Below are 13,980 nucleotides of genomic sequence, written 5' to 3' on the forward strand. Positions count from 1 at the left end.
AAACATTTTTTCATCAAATTCGCGAAAGTTAATGTCGTGCATTTCGCGATTTTTCGTCCTCGCGAAAGTTTCTGCTCGCGAAAGTTTGTACGCCTAAAGTAGCTCTTGGCTCCTTAGGAAGGTCTTTGTAAAATTATTTTGATTTCTCTTTTTGATTCAGAATCGAAAATAACTGAAAGCCAGCGAAAAATCGCTCAAAACTGAACGAAAATAAAGTTTTTTTTCGGGCAATTGAATAGACGATATCGGCTTTCTGAATTCTCCCCGAATGATTACCCATGATGCATTGTTAGGGTTTGGGTTATCGTCCGTGAATTTTTTTGCGCAATGCATCACGGGTAATCATTCGGGGAGAATTCGGTAAAGTCGATATCGTCTATTATATAAAGAAGCCTTGGGTAGCCTTGGATCGGGGACAAGCTGGAGTTTTTACAAGCTCTTATTTGATTTGGTTGGTCGTTATAAAGATGTAATAAAAGAATCTTGTTACTTTTTCTAGAGAACGCGTCATCTCTATCACTTTAAATGACCAATTAGTGAAGTATCTTGTAAAAACTCCAAGGCATCTCTTGGATTGGATCACGTATAACTACTACTAATAGGTCATAACCTGCGTTGGATATGATTTTGTCTTTTTGGAAAGTAGGACGTCATTTTGCAACAGTCCCAACATTTTTAATTGTATACCATTACACCCCCTCTCGTTTCAGTTGCGCAATAATTAGCTGAGACCAGCTTTAATAGTTTGGCAATATGCTTCCCTACTGATACATTAATTTTCGATGCACGGAGGTCATTAAAGGTAATCTTTACACAATTAGTAATTATTGCGTTAATTTGGGCACATGATGCAGTGTATATGCCAGCAATCTGGTAATTACAAAAAAAATCGCCTCCATGAAACTGATAATAACTCGATGGAATCCCAAAGGGCAGAGTGTCGTCTAAGAGATAAACTTTTTACGTAATACTTTTTGTATTTTATATTTATATAAGGATGAATTTCATTAAGTGGAAAAACTACGATTTTCTAGGTATCTGATTTATTTTGTGGAGCCAGAAGCTAATCTACTCCTCACTAGCAGAAGCTACCCTAGAAATTACTTTGTTTGGGCAGCATCATGTGGATCAAGGATCCCTAACTTTAACTATCAGATAAAGATAATCTTTGTATCTCTTGAGGGAAAATATTTTTTGTATTTCTGAAGGAAAATGATTCTAGGCATTTTTGAAGGAAAAGGTTCTTTGCATTTTAAAAGGAAAGCATTTTTATGATCTTGAAGGAAAACATTGTCCGTAATATTTAAGGAAAACATTCTCCGTATTATTGAAGGAAAACTTTTTTTTGTATTTTTGAAGGGAAAAGGTTCTTCAAACGTTTTTGTTTATTTGTTTTGAGAGTGTCAGCAAGGATAGGGATGTACGCTTTTTTTATGAAAATATTCATGATGAGATTTGCCAAAAAATTAAGAATATGCTAATAATAACACCACCATGGAATTAGGCAACAAAACCTAAGGATGTCATTTACATATTGTCATTACGCCATATTTTGGGCGCTATATACTATTCAAAGTACCACCATTGAATATTATCCTAGCTGATATGAAGATATCTACAATCAGTGACAAAATACTTGGCACAAAAGGGAAATTCACCGGGGTGTTTTGAAACCACAATCGATTTGTAAGTGCTCTAAAGTAGGTTCGAAAGGTAGAGTTTTAACTCTGAGTTTTAACGCTAGACTTAAGACTTAGAACCTCTTAGGATCCGAGGATCCAAAAGTTCAAAAATGGTCCAGTAGGGCTTGAAATATAGCCTAGAAACCAATAAATCCCTCCAGATCGAAATAATCGATGAAATCAAGTTGAAGGCCCGAAATTGACATTCTCGCTCGAACTTCAATTTTCGAAAAATGGTAAATTAGCCAAAAGTGCCAATATGTTATGGCACTGATTGTAGAGTCCGTTTGTTAGTAATCTACAAAAATTCCATATCAATGAGCCGGCTGCAATGCATCACTTATGTTTGAATACACCGAAGATAACAATGAAAATTATGCTTCAATCACTGTTAGCCTTTGTCTCAGATGCTGAAGAAGGATAGAGAACAATGTCGTTATAGAATCAGTCAATGGATTGTCAATATTGTTTTTAAATGAACCTTCAAACTTTCATTATTTTTTGCCCGAGTTTTTTACACTTTTTGTTGTAGGATCAAAGCCGAGCGAGAATTTTTGTCTGCATTAAATCTAACTTCACCATTTGTAAACAACCCGAAAAAGAGGTGTAACCCATTTTAAAGTGTCCGTGATTTTTTCATCATTTTTCGTTTGACCTTGACATCCACATAAGATGCATTTCTTGTCAATTTCCTGATAAAGCAATTCACCAAAGCCCTACATTTTGTTTTCTTTGTACGCCTCCTCACTGGCTTTGATGCCGAGTTTCGTCCAGTTTTACCAGAAATGCAATGGTACTTGTCATTAATCAAGTTCGGAATATTATCCTGGAAAACGACATTACTAAGTGACGAAGCCCTGGTCATTAACCTTGGTCTTGAACCTTGTATAGTAACTCGCTTCTTGTTGAGTTTGTTAACTGATTTCTTGAATTTCAGAAAAACTTGTCCGTTGCGTTCACCAGTTTTGTACACAATACCAATAATAAAAACCAAGAATGCAGTGACTACCAAGAGGTACCAGGTACTCCATAATGGTCCAAAAGTTGCCAGTAGAGTAACGATTGATACAGCCTCTAATAATTCTTGACCGAAGTGAGATGTTTTCTTCTTCTTTTGGTTCTTTTCGGATCTTCTGCTTCTTTCAAACCTTAAAATTGAAAAAAACAGACTATCTTCAAAAACTAGCCATGAAAGTGCAAGAAAACATTCGACACATTTGTACCCTGAGAGAACCCGAATGGTCCTAAGAGAGTACATACTCAGCACCTAATACCTGATTCCTTCAAGCACCCCCACCCCACAACTGGCTATAGATTTAAAACTTCTTATGAATTAATTAAAACAACAGTAACCTGGTAGATTTTCTCAGCTTCAATGGCATCAGTATGGAATCATTATTAGAAAAATATTTTCAACCAAAGCAACCAAAAAGAGTTTTTCATATTTTTTATTTTTTATGATCTCCAAACCAAAATGTTATTTTCATGAAAATGTCCTGTAAAGATTAGCTGGTGTCTAAAAAAAACACCTCAATTTTTTTGTTTAAAAAATAAAACGGTACTCTAATGAAAATTTAAAGAGGCTTAAACATTTTCTTTTTGAAAAAAAAAATTGGAAATAGCTTTCGTATTTTAATATTTCATGAAATGTTGGTCAGGGTAAAAAAGGTTTTTACATGAAGTATGAAATAATTCACTCCGGAAACTTTTAAATTTCTAATTTCTAATCAATACAATTGAATATCCTGAAATATTCCAGAAAAGGAGATCTCTTTAGCACGACATTTTAATACATCGGTCGGTCGGTCGGTCGGTCGGTCGGTCGGTCGGTCGGTCGGTCGGTCGGTCGGTCGGTCGGGAAACGTTCATCGGAGAAGAATTCGTCGGGAACCATTCGGTTACCGTTTTAAGTGGCTCAAGCATAAATTTTGAACCCAACTGCCTCAACTTTGGCTGAAGAGTAGCTCTTGGCTCCTTAGGAAGGTCTTTGTAGAATTATCTTGATTTCTCTTTTTGATTCAGAATCGAAAATAACTGAAAGCCAGCGAAAAATCGCTCAAAACTGAACGAAAATAAAGTTTTTTTTCGGGCAATTGAATTATATAAAGAAGCCTTGGGTAGCCTTGGATCGGGGACAAGCTGGAGTTTTTACAAGCTCTTATTTGATTTGGTTGGTCGTTATAAAGATGTAATAAAAGAATCTTGTTACTTTTTCTAAAGAACGCGTCATCTCTATCACTTTAAATGACCAATTAGTGAAGTATCTTGTAAAAACTCCAAGGCATCTCTTGGATTGGATCACGTATAACTACTACTAATAGGTCATAACCTGCGTTGGATATGATTTTGTCTTTTTGGAAAGTAGGACGTCATTTTGCAACAGTCCAAACATTTTTAATTGTATACCATTACACCCCCTCTCGTTTCAGTTGCGCAATAATTAGCTGAGACCAGCTTTAATAGTTTGGCAATATGCTTCCCTACTGATACATTAATTTTCGATGCACGGAGGTCATTAAAGGTAATCTTTACACAATTAGTAATTATTGCGTTAATTTGTGCACATGATGCAGAACTATTGCTACATTATGTATATTGCATCACTTTGTATCAGTGAATGAGTCATAATTAGGACGCTTTTATGCAGAATCAGGGCTTCAAAGGTGTAAGTATTGCGATGGCTGTCGTTAGACGACCCGATTCTTCGACACCTTGTAAATTGTACTTACACCTAAACAAATGAAGATTTCAATCATGGTCGTAATATTTTAGAAAAAAGTGAAATTCTCACGATTTTTCAAAACCAAAAACGATTTAGAATTTCTCTAAGTTTTTTTTAACTCTGAGTTTTAACACTAGAACTTCAAAAAGTTCAAAAATGGTCCAATGAGGCTCAGAATATAGCCTATAAGTCTATAAACCCGTGCCAAATTGAAATATCCGATTAAATTCAAGAGATGGCCCAAAATCGACATTCTCGCCCGAACTCCAAATGTCGAAAAACGAGGAAATAAGCTAAATTCTCAATAGATTTTGACTATGATTGTACCTCCTTGACAGGTAGACTCGAGTCAATTCTGGCTGAAATTTACTTTCCAATGACTAGAGGATTCTGCCATCATAAGAATTTTTCACTTTCGTTTTTGAAAAATTATACAAAAAAATCAAAATACACTTCCAAACAGACTTGATTGAGCGTGGTATTTATTTGCCCCGAGCGCAGGCAAAGCCAAAAAAAAGTCTGCCGTATACTACCGGGCCACTTAGCAGGGCCATCCAGTCTATTAAAAAGCCCCGGGATATTCGAGAGGATGCACTTTTAATCTGTTAAGTATCAAATATAATTGGATCAATAGAAACGAACCAGCACGACTTGATGTCTACTCTGTTTATTCCTTCATGAGGTGAAGCAATGGCAAAGTGCTCGTTTCACTTCATATGATCGGATATGCCTGTCGGCAAATCGCTGAAATCATCAAGTGCTACTTTGAGACCCTAGTGCAGTCTCTGCTTGATGCTCAGCAATTACAAGAAGGATCAAGGCTAAGTGGAGCAATCCAGGGTGAAAGAGTGGCGCCATCCCCTACCTTAGGGTAGATAGCTATCAAAAGAGGGGGATGAGCCTTCGGGTCGCCTCCGACTGCGGTCGCAGACTTACTTACTTCCTTTCTAAATCTGAAGTCTTACTATGACCCGACCGGGAATTGAACCCAATTGAATTAGTCTTCCAAGTTTAAACGCTGTCAACTTTTGGAGTCCAAACAACATCTACCTAAAGATTAATGGCGTCCATATAACGTTAAGTACACGCCTAAAGAACCTTCTCTACACTGTTAAAATTAAATTTTCCAGGTACTGCATAGTGATATTGGTGAATTTGACTTTAACGTTGAAAACCTTAGCTTTGGCCTCAGTATCCCTTCATAATTACAAAAAAAAACTGTGATGATATAATTTCATGCCAAACTTATATCTACCGACTCACAATTACTTCTCAGCCGTCTGACTACATGATTGGTATCTACCCCTAATCTAGGTCATAGGCAAATGGAAAGTTAAATTTGGATTTAACACAGGTTAAATCGTGGTTTAACTTTTATTTGATAAGCGCCACAGTAATGGAATGGCTGGGTGGCCGCCCTCTGCCAACCGAGTCTACTTTGCTAATAACCACGTGACGTCATGTTCATAATGGCTATCGCAAGTCCCTGTTCAAGTCGACGCTCTAACTGAAATCTGACAGGATGAAATATTTTTACCTCCCTCCCTCCCTGCAGTTATGGTTGTAGGCGATCCTCACTTATTTATACTAATATTGTATTTATCGGGACAAATTTTCCCCAAAACTTATTATTCGAGGATTAGCCATAATTTCATGCCAAACTTATATCTACCGACTCACACTTACTTCTCAGCCGTCTGACTACATGATTGGTATCAAACCCTAATCTAGGTCATAGGCAAATGGAAAGTTAAATTTGGATTTAACACAGGTTAAATCGTGGTTTAACTTTTATTTGATAAGCGCCACAGTAATGGAATGGCTGGGTGGCCGCCCTCTGCCAACCGAGTCTACTTTGCTAATAACCACGTGACGTCATGTTCATAATGGCTATCGCAAGTCCCTGTTCAAGTCGACGCTCTAACTGAAATCTGACAGGATGAAATATTTTTACCTCCCTCCCTCCCTGCAGTTATGGTTGTAGGCGATCCTCACTTATTTATACTAATATTGTATTTATCGGGACAAATTTTCCCCAAAACTTATTATTCGAGGATTAGCCATAATTTTATGCCAAACTTATATCTACCGACTCACACTTACTTCTCAGCCGTCTGACTACTTGATTGGTATCTACCCCTAATCTAGGTCATAGGCAAATGGAAAGTTAAATGTAATATTTCTATAGACATTAGATATTTCCTAAAATTTGGAATTATAGAAAAGTCATATTTTTATATTTACAAATGTCTATAGAAAAATCATATTTTCAAGATATTTCCAGGATTGAAAACTTTCGGTTTTTTTTATCTATCAATAACTTAATTTCGTTTCCCTTTTGGTTCGTGTGGGTGTCGTTTTTCGGTTGCATTTGAAGCTCTCACAGGAAGATTTTCATCGTTGTCTTGCTCAATGATGCACGCATCCATCCATTTGACGAAATTAGTAAATAAGGGAAGAATTTCCAGTTTCGCATCAATTCAAAAAAAAAAAGATTTACATTTTTAGGAAGGGCGTTTGTGACTTCGGATTGGTTGCACAAATTATGTTTTCAATCTTTTTTTAAATTCTTTTTACCGTTATAACTAACGTGGGAAGTTTGCCTGCCCCTGCCACTGAAAGTAGAAATTGCTTCTCTCTTTCGATGACGTCCTTTAGTTATTTGATTGAGATTAAATCTCGATTGTTTTCGTAATTGAGTTACTTAGGCAAAACGGGTGTCGGGTATGTGTGAGCCCTAAAAGGTCCCCTTTTTTAAACCGTTCAAAGTCTCTCGTAGGGGTTTCAAAAACCATAAAACAGCATTTGAATCTCTGACAGGGTCCCAAAATTACGAAATATTAAAAATTGACCCCATCACAGCGTCAAAAATCCTTGTAATTGGACCAAAGTCTGCAAATTTGGAAAATAGGGTCGTAAAAACGTCAGAAAAGGACACATTTATCCTCTCACAGGGTCGATTTTCGAACTTTATTTCAGATATACCCGTCATCCCACAAACCTGGTGATTGTCCAGAATCACACTTCATTCTCATCGCAGCTGGTGATTCCATGATGGCTGAAGTAGCATCATTGAGCAGCTACATCTTATGTTTAACTCCCTATGCTATCGTCATGATCAAGTAAGTAAGTAACCCTTACAGTGTAAATAAAAGCTAATCAACTTCTGGTCTTTAAGCCTTTAAGGGGGTAAGGTCATTTTGGCTTAGAGACCCTCGGAAGTCTATTTCTTAAGTTCCCTATTGACAAAAAGCTGATTCTACCATCTGGAAATGGCTTGAAGAGTAGACCTCCAAAATGGGGTAATTTGTTTCATTTGGGCGACTTGGTCCCTTGGAAATCGAAATTTTTATGCTGACGTCAGCATTTTTAAGAAGACTTTTGACGAAAAACAATACTTTTGAAATACGCATCTCCAAGAATAATATCGATTAGAGGTATAGTTTATAGTGTTTCAATGGCTAGTTCTTGAAATATTTGAGGAAAGGGTTCAAAAACGTGGAGTTTGTAACTGCTATTTTTTTGTCAGTATTATTGTCTATTATTTGTTGTTTAGTTAACCATGTAACCCATATTATATAAAGAAAAAAGTAGTATTCGATATTCTCATGCTTTAAAACACCAGGGTTTGGTGAAGCTATGAATGCCATCCTCAGAAGCTTTAGGCTTCCTCCGGTGGCAATTATTAATTTATTTGGTAAAGAAGGTCTAACTTTGTAAAATATACAATGCAGTAAAATACTGATGTGGACCTACTAAAATTGTAAAATAAAATATAAGATAGTTATGAAAATATAAATAAACTTATGATATTTATTGCATGATTATAATAAAATAAGTAATTGTATAAATATGTTAAAATCAATTAGTATTAACCCTATTCGTACTAGGGGGGGGGCTGTTTCTGTTCGGAAGTCAAACTATTGGTAATAGCTCCTGAAATAATAGTGCTTTTGCCGTGAAATTTTCTGTAAATTCCTAACTTTTATTTTGCTTCAAAAAAAAAAAAAATTTGACACCTAAATATTTTCACACCTTGAGCATGATGACATTTCTGACAGTAAGGTGTCACAAAAATTGACACTTTTCCAATACAAATTTATTTTTAATGTCAAATATATCGTTTAAACCGTAATTTATTGAATATTTAGGATAAAATAAGCATTTTAAACTCAGACAACTTTTTTCTAAAGCCTTTGTTAGAATACAATAGCTATTTATAAGAACAATGGAAAATTTCGGTTTTTGCTCACTTTGGGCATGTTGAGTGACGTCATCAAAAAAATTTTTTGTCAAAAGTTACCTTACGTGACAAGAATCTTTTGTGCCAAATTTCATCCAAAAAGACCCACTAGATCAAAAGTTAAGGGGTGGTACAGGAAAAGCCCCCCCCCCCCTAGTTCTGAACCGCCCCTAAAAGCCTAGTTTGAATAGGGTTAAAGTCTTTATAAAAAAGTCCTTTCTTTTTATCTGGCAGCAGCTTTCTACCAACTCTGATCTTCGTCATAGTACATACACTGTTGAGGTGAAAAATTGATTTGATATGGTCTCTAAGCCAGATGATGATCCGGAGCACAAATACCAAACACTGATCAAGGCCAGTGAAGAAGTCAGTCTCTCTCTCCCTAAGAAGCAAAACATCAAAAGAAAAATCTCTTTCTGACGCGCGCAAAGCACTCATAGGGGTGAAGAACAAACACCAAACTCGCCCTACAAGAAATACATCTACACTCCTTTCAAATGCTCAAAAGTGTGTGGATGATGCCTATCTCAATACTGATGCAATGTTTATTCAGGCAAAGACTTTGATTCAGGAAAATTCCACTTCAACTTTGCATATCTCCCATCAACATTCTGCTGCATGGAAGACAATTAACGAACTTACAGGTCGAAAGGACCACTCTTTCATCCACCTAAAAGGAGGCTTTTCCGAAAAAAGAAGCGGAAACAGTGTTCTGAGTAGGTAAGCATTCTGCTGAGTCAGGACAGTTGAAATTCTGGGAAGTCCGTTATAGATTTCTTGTAGCGTTGGATGGTTTCGTCAGTCCAGGTTTTGTAGCCTTTTTGAACCCGGGTGTTATATAACACCCGGGTTCAGACTTTTGAGCATAATTTTTGTCATTGTCCAAGTCTCGGAGCTGTAAAGAAGAATTGGTTTGACGAGACTTTTAAAAGTTTGGAGTTTGAGAAAATTTGACAAATTGGAGTTCCAGATCTTATTTAGTTTATTGCATGCCTTCTACGCGAGGTAAGGTACTGTAGTAGGTAAGCATTCTGGTTGGTATATACCATTCTCCTAAAAAGGCTACAAAGCCTGGACTGGGGAAACCATCCAACGCTACAAGAAATCTATAACGGACTTCCCAGAATTTCAACTGTCCTGACCAGCATAATGCTTACCTACTCAGAACACTGTTTCCGCTCGAAACAGGAAGTTACTTCTGATCTGTTACTCTGGTATCCTGCTGGCCCAAAGCATTAGAATTTCAAAAAGAAAAACAGGGCTTGAGTTAGGAGAATTGGAGACAGCGATGGCCGATCATGAGCTGTGGAGGGAGGGTTATTGTATGTTTCCGACCTAGGTCTTCAAAGAGCTAGATCGAAGGATAATGATGATGATGATGTGACTGAAAGATTCTCAAAAAGGTCACTGAGACAGGGGTGTTTGATATATAGATTCACAAAAGTACTCTCGGGTACCTAATAGCCGGGGGGGTTGGAATAAGCGGGGGGGTTGGAAAAAATCTCAAAACTTAATAAGCGGGGGGGTTGGAATAAAAATGTCCTGGGTGGAAATTTTTTGAAAAGGAGGCTAATACAGCTAAATTAGGACAAAAAAGGGAACTTTCAAAAACATTTTCCCAAAAATTAATAAGCGGGGGGGTTGGAATAAGAATGTCCTGGGTGGAAAATTTTCGAAAAATTAATTAGCGGGGGGGGGACGGCTATTAAGTACCCGAGAGTACTTACGAAAAATCGTTTTTATTGTGTGAAAAGTGGTGACAAGGAAGAATATAATCTTTAATTGCTTTTAACTTGAATTATATTTTTGGGATATTTTACTGAGTATAAATACAATTTTTATTAATTTCTAAAGTTTTGAAAATACATTTGAATAAATAATAAATATTATATACTACAATATAATTCTAATATATTAAAATCTTCTATTTTCATTAAATACAGTATATAAAAATGGAAGGAATGAGACTAAGGCCCCAATTTTTGAAGACCCCAAAAAAACCTTTTTTGGATGTAAGGTTTGACACAGACTTCAAAGAACTTTTAAAGAAATTTAAACCAATGACTTAAGTTCGATTGAAAGGATTTTTTAAAAGGGAATAAGAGTGCTTCAAATTTCATGATAAAGAAGGTCCAATAATGTTACTAAATGTATTAGAGCATAATTCATTATATGTTGTGCATGTCTCAACCATGTGTCGCTGCTTATATTCGTTCTTTCCATCTTTTAAATCGAATTTCGTTTTCACGCAAACTTTTTTCAATCCGTGAACACACTCACCATTGTTTTGCACAATCAAGATTTGGCACAACTCTCTACCACAATCTTTCTGGTCAAGCTCTTGTCCATTCTTCGCACCATCTATGGTGAGCGTATGTTTGGGTGAAAATTTTGAATCCCAATAGTTCTTTTTCCAACTCAATGTGACAATGTTATCAGTATGGTCCACATGAATTTTCTCTATATTGTGAGACTTGTAGCAATAGAATAGTAGGTTTTGTGGGATGACGTAATCACTACCTTCCCAGATGATCTCATCAGTCTTTGCATCTCTTACTCTATATTTGTATGCGGATAACAGCTTTTGTTTTGGTCCGTAAATATTCCAAGTTTTACAATAATGTTTGTTATCAAGAATGGTGCAATATTTATGATTTGTGACGTCACCGGTTGATTTTTCAACTGATTGTACGTACGCATCACGCGTGTATCCGATCCGTGTGTTGATGAACATCTCACGACCTGCACGAAGCACACAGTCGAAGCCGCTTTTTAGAGCGTCTTCTTTGCTTCTGATTGATTTCGATAAAGTCGTTCGTAAACAACAAACCAAACATAGCAGAAGTATTAGTTTGAATTGCATATTTTTCCGAGGTTTCTTGTTCGACCTATAACCGAGAAATGAATTTGTTTTAATTATTCGCTCGAACATCTCTCGTATATATGCAGATTCTCGGCCGTGGGTGTTGAGTGATCTATTGTATGACGCGATGACTTTGCATAATTTGAATAAATTAAAATACAAAAGTATTGTTCCGTCTTAGATTAACAGAGTTACTGACATTTCAAATAGTAGCGAGGGGAAGTAAAGGAAAAAGGGGATAGACCCTAAAAAGTTGAGTTTGTTTGTCTTTCGTATTTAAAGCGTTTTAATGATATTCCAAAATTTGATTGAATTTAGCTCAATCTTGTCATTTTTGCATTAATTATGCTAATTTACGTTGTAGCATAATTTATTCTTGTATATGGACAAATAATCATTTTTATCATTGTCATTCTGCAAGAGGAAATTCATTAGCTATGAAAATGTAACGGTTTCGAGCTGAGTAATTTGTCATAGTGATAAAAGGTAAATAAATACAAAACACATCCTTGTCCTTCTATTACTGCATAATACAAAACTTTATACATTGATTCAAAAATGATATCTCGGGCACTTCATTTTTGCTACGACCATCATCTGCTTAGAGGCACTCTCAACGAATGATTAATTGGATCAAATTATCTCTACATCGTAATCTTACATATTACTATGAGAAACTATGGAACAGTAGGTTTTTTCTAAAACATCCTCCCTTATCGCCCCCGTCTATTGATATTGTTCTTAATCGATTTTCTAGTACTACTTAAAACTATGCTTTTTAACTTATGTATATTGGACGGAGGATCGAGACAAAAACCATTAGATGCTAGTAATTTTTAACTTTCTTTTTAACTTATGTATTTAAAATGCAGAGTTCTTTCAGCAAGTGGGCTGCTTGTTTCATACCTAACCATAGCAATGCCCTCCCCTCACAATTCAAGCTTTCTTTATAAGCCTTATAAGAATATGTGAATCTAAAGTCAGCCTCGTCAAAATTTCTATGGTCTAAACGTTATTGAAATATAGTCAACCATCTTCTTTATTCAGGGACTTAAAAGGCTAAAATGATGATAATTTTTGCAAGCAAAGACTCTGCGATTGTTCTCGATAAGTTCTTAGACCAAAATTTTAGCCTTGATGTTCTCATAAAGTTGTTCTTATAAAAGAAGAGCGTGCTGAATCTTATACCATTATTGCTAAAATCAGGTAAACAAGCTGAAGTAATAATAATTCACCAGCAGTTGTTGAAATCTTGGGTATTGGCTTCTGACACACCTACTCACCTCACTCCAACGCCCTGGAAAGCTCAATAAATGAATGTTGTGTGAAACTAACCCTTTGCGCTATTGATTCCTTCTCAATAGGGGTCAAATATTAAATCTCGGAGAGTGTATCTTATAGCCATGTTCCGTACATGGAAATCAATACGTTCTCCGTCGCTTTAAACTTTGAACTCCTTGAGATTTTCTACTGCAAGCTATGTGTTTGCGTGTATTTCTATTTAGTTATGCTCAGAAAGAATAGGAACTCTAAAATAAGGTTTTTCTCCAAGCTCCCTGTAACTAGATGACGCAATAAATGTTTATAGTAATTATTTTTATCATCTGTTAAGAAAATTGATATAACGACAGTGTCGTTTAAATTCTTTGAAAAATGCCTCAGACACATAATGACGTTTGTGTAACGACATCGAGATTGTCGACACCTTATCTATCACTACAACACAGTATCAAGAAAAAAGGTCGATACAATAATATTTTATTCCTGTATATTAGAGATGAAAGAATAATTCAAAGTTTTACTTCTAAAATACGGGCTAGGGGGGCATATGAGTCATGTAGCGTCACGTCCACACCCTATTACCCTGCCCTAAATTTCATTTTCTCTTCCATTCAGCCACTCAGAGCAAGATCAAGTTCCTTAATGATGACATACCCTTTAGATTTTTTTCATTTTAGGTAATCATGCAGTTCTTGTCATTCAACTTTGTTGTTTTGTCAAAAGACCTATTGCGGAAGATGTGGTTTGTTGTAACTGAAGAAGCTCTTAAGGTATTGGTATCCTTCCTGACTGTTTATTTGTTTATCTTACAAAGGATATGACTTCAACACTTCAGTTTGTTTGTACTGGTTACACAAACGAAATAGTAATACCTCTTAATTAGGCAAACGACTCACAGTACAAATGATAAAAGCATTCCTCCAAAATTCGACTTATGTAGCCATTTTTTACATGTACCAAATCAAACCCTACTGGCACTATTAAGGCCTTGAATGTCATTATAACACCCCTGTCTCACTGCCCCGGTGGAACTTTTTTTCTCACTTGGGAATGGGGATAGAAATTCCTTTGTTCCAAAGAAATTCAGTGGCAATGGTTTTGAAGTGCTATTTCTAAGTGGGGCTGAAATTCTAAGGTATTTTCCACCGGGGACGAGATTTTTGTCAATCTTTCCAGTGGGGCTGGGCTC

At 36.2% G+C, this 13,980-nt stretch overlaps 1 long non-coding RNA gene across 2 annotated transcripts in view; it reads left to right on the forward strand.

Annotated features, from left to right (window-relative positions):
- The window catches only part of LOC136811852 (uncharacterized), a 56,780-nt gene extending 43,219 nt beyond the window's left edge, over window positions 1-13,561 (forward strand). For both annotated transcript variants that reach the window (XR_010847282.1, XR_010847281.1), the window contains exons 3-4: window positions 7,384-7,526; window positions 13,469-13,561. This is a non-coding gene — a long non-coding RNA (uncharacterized lncRNA). The remainder of the gene's footprint in view (window positions 1-7,383; window positions 7,527-13,468) is intronic.
- The last annotated feature ends 419 nt before the right edge of the window (window positions 13,562-13,980 follow it).

The sequence above is a fragment of the Clytia hemisphaerica genome, unplaced genomic scaffold (genome assembly GCF_902728285.1).
Source record: "Clytia hemisphaerica strain Z4C2 unplaced genomic scaffold, Clytia hemisphaerica genome assembly, whole genome shotgun sequence".
Classification (NCBI taxonomy): Eukaryota; Metazoa; Cnidaria; class Hydrozoa; order Leptothecata; family Clytiidae; genus Clytia; species Clytia hemisphaerica.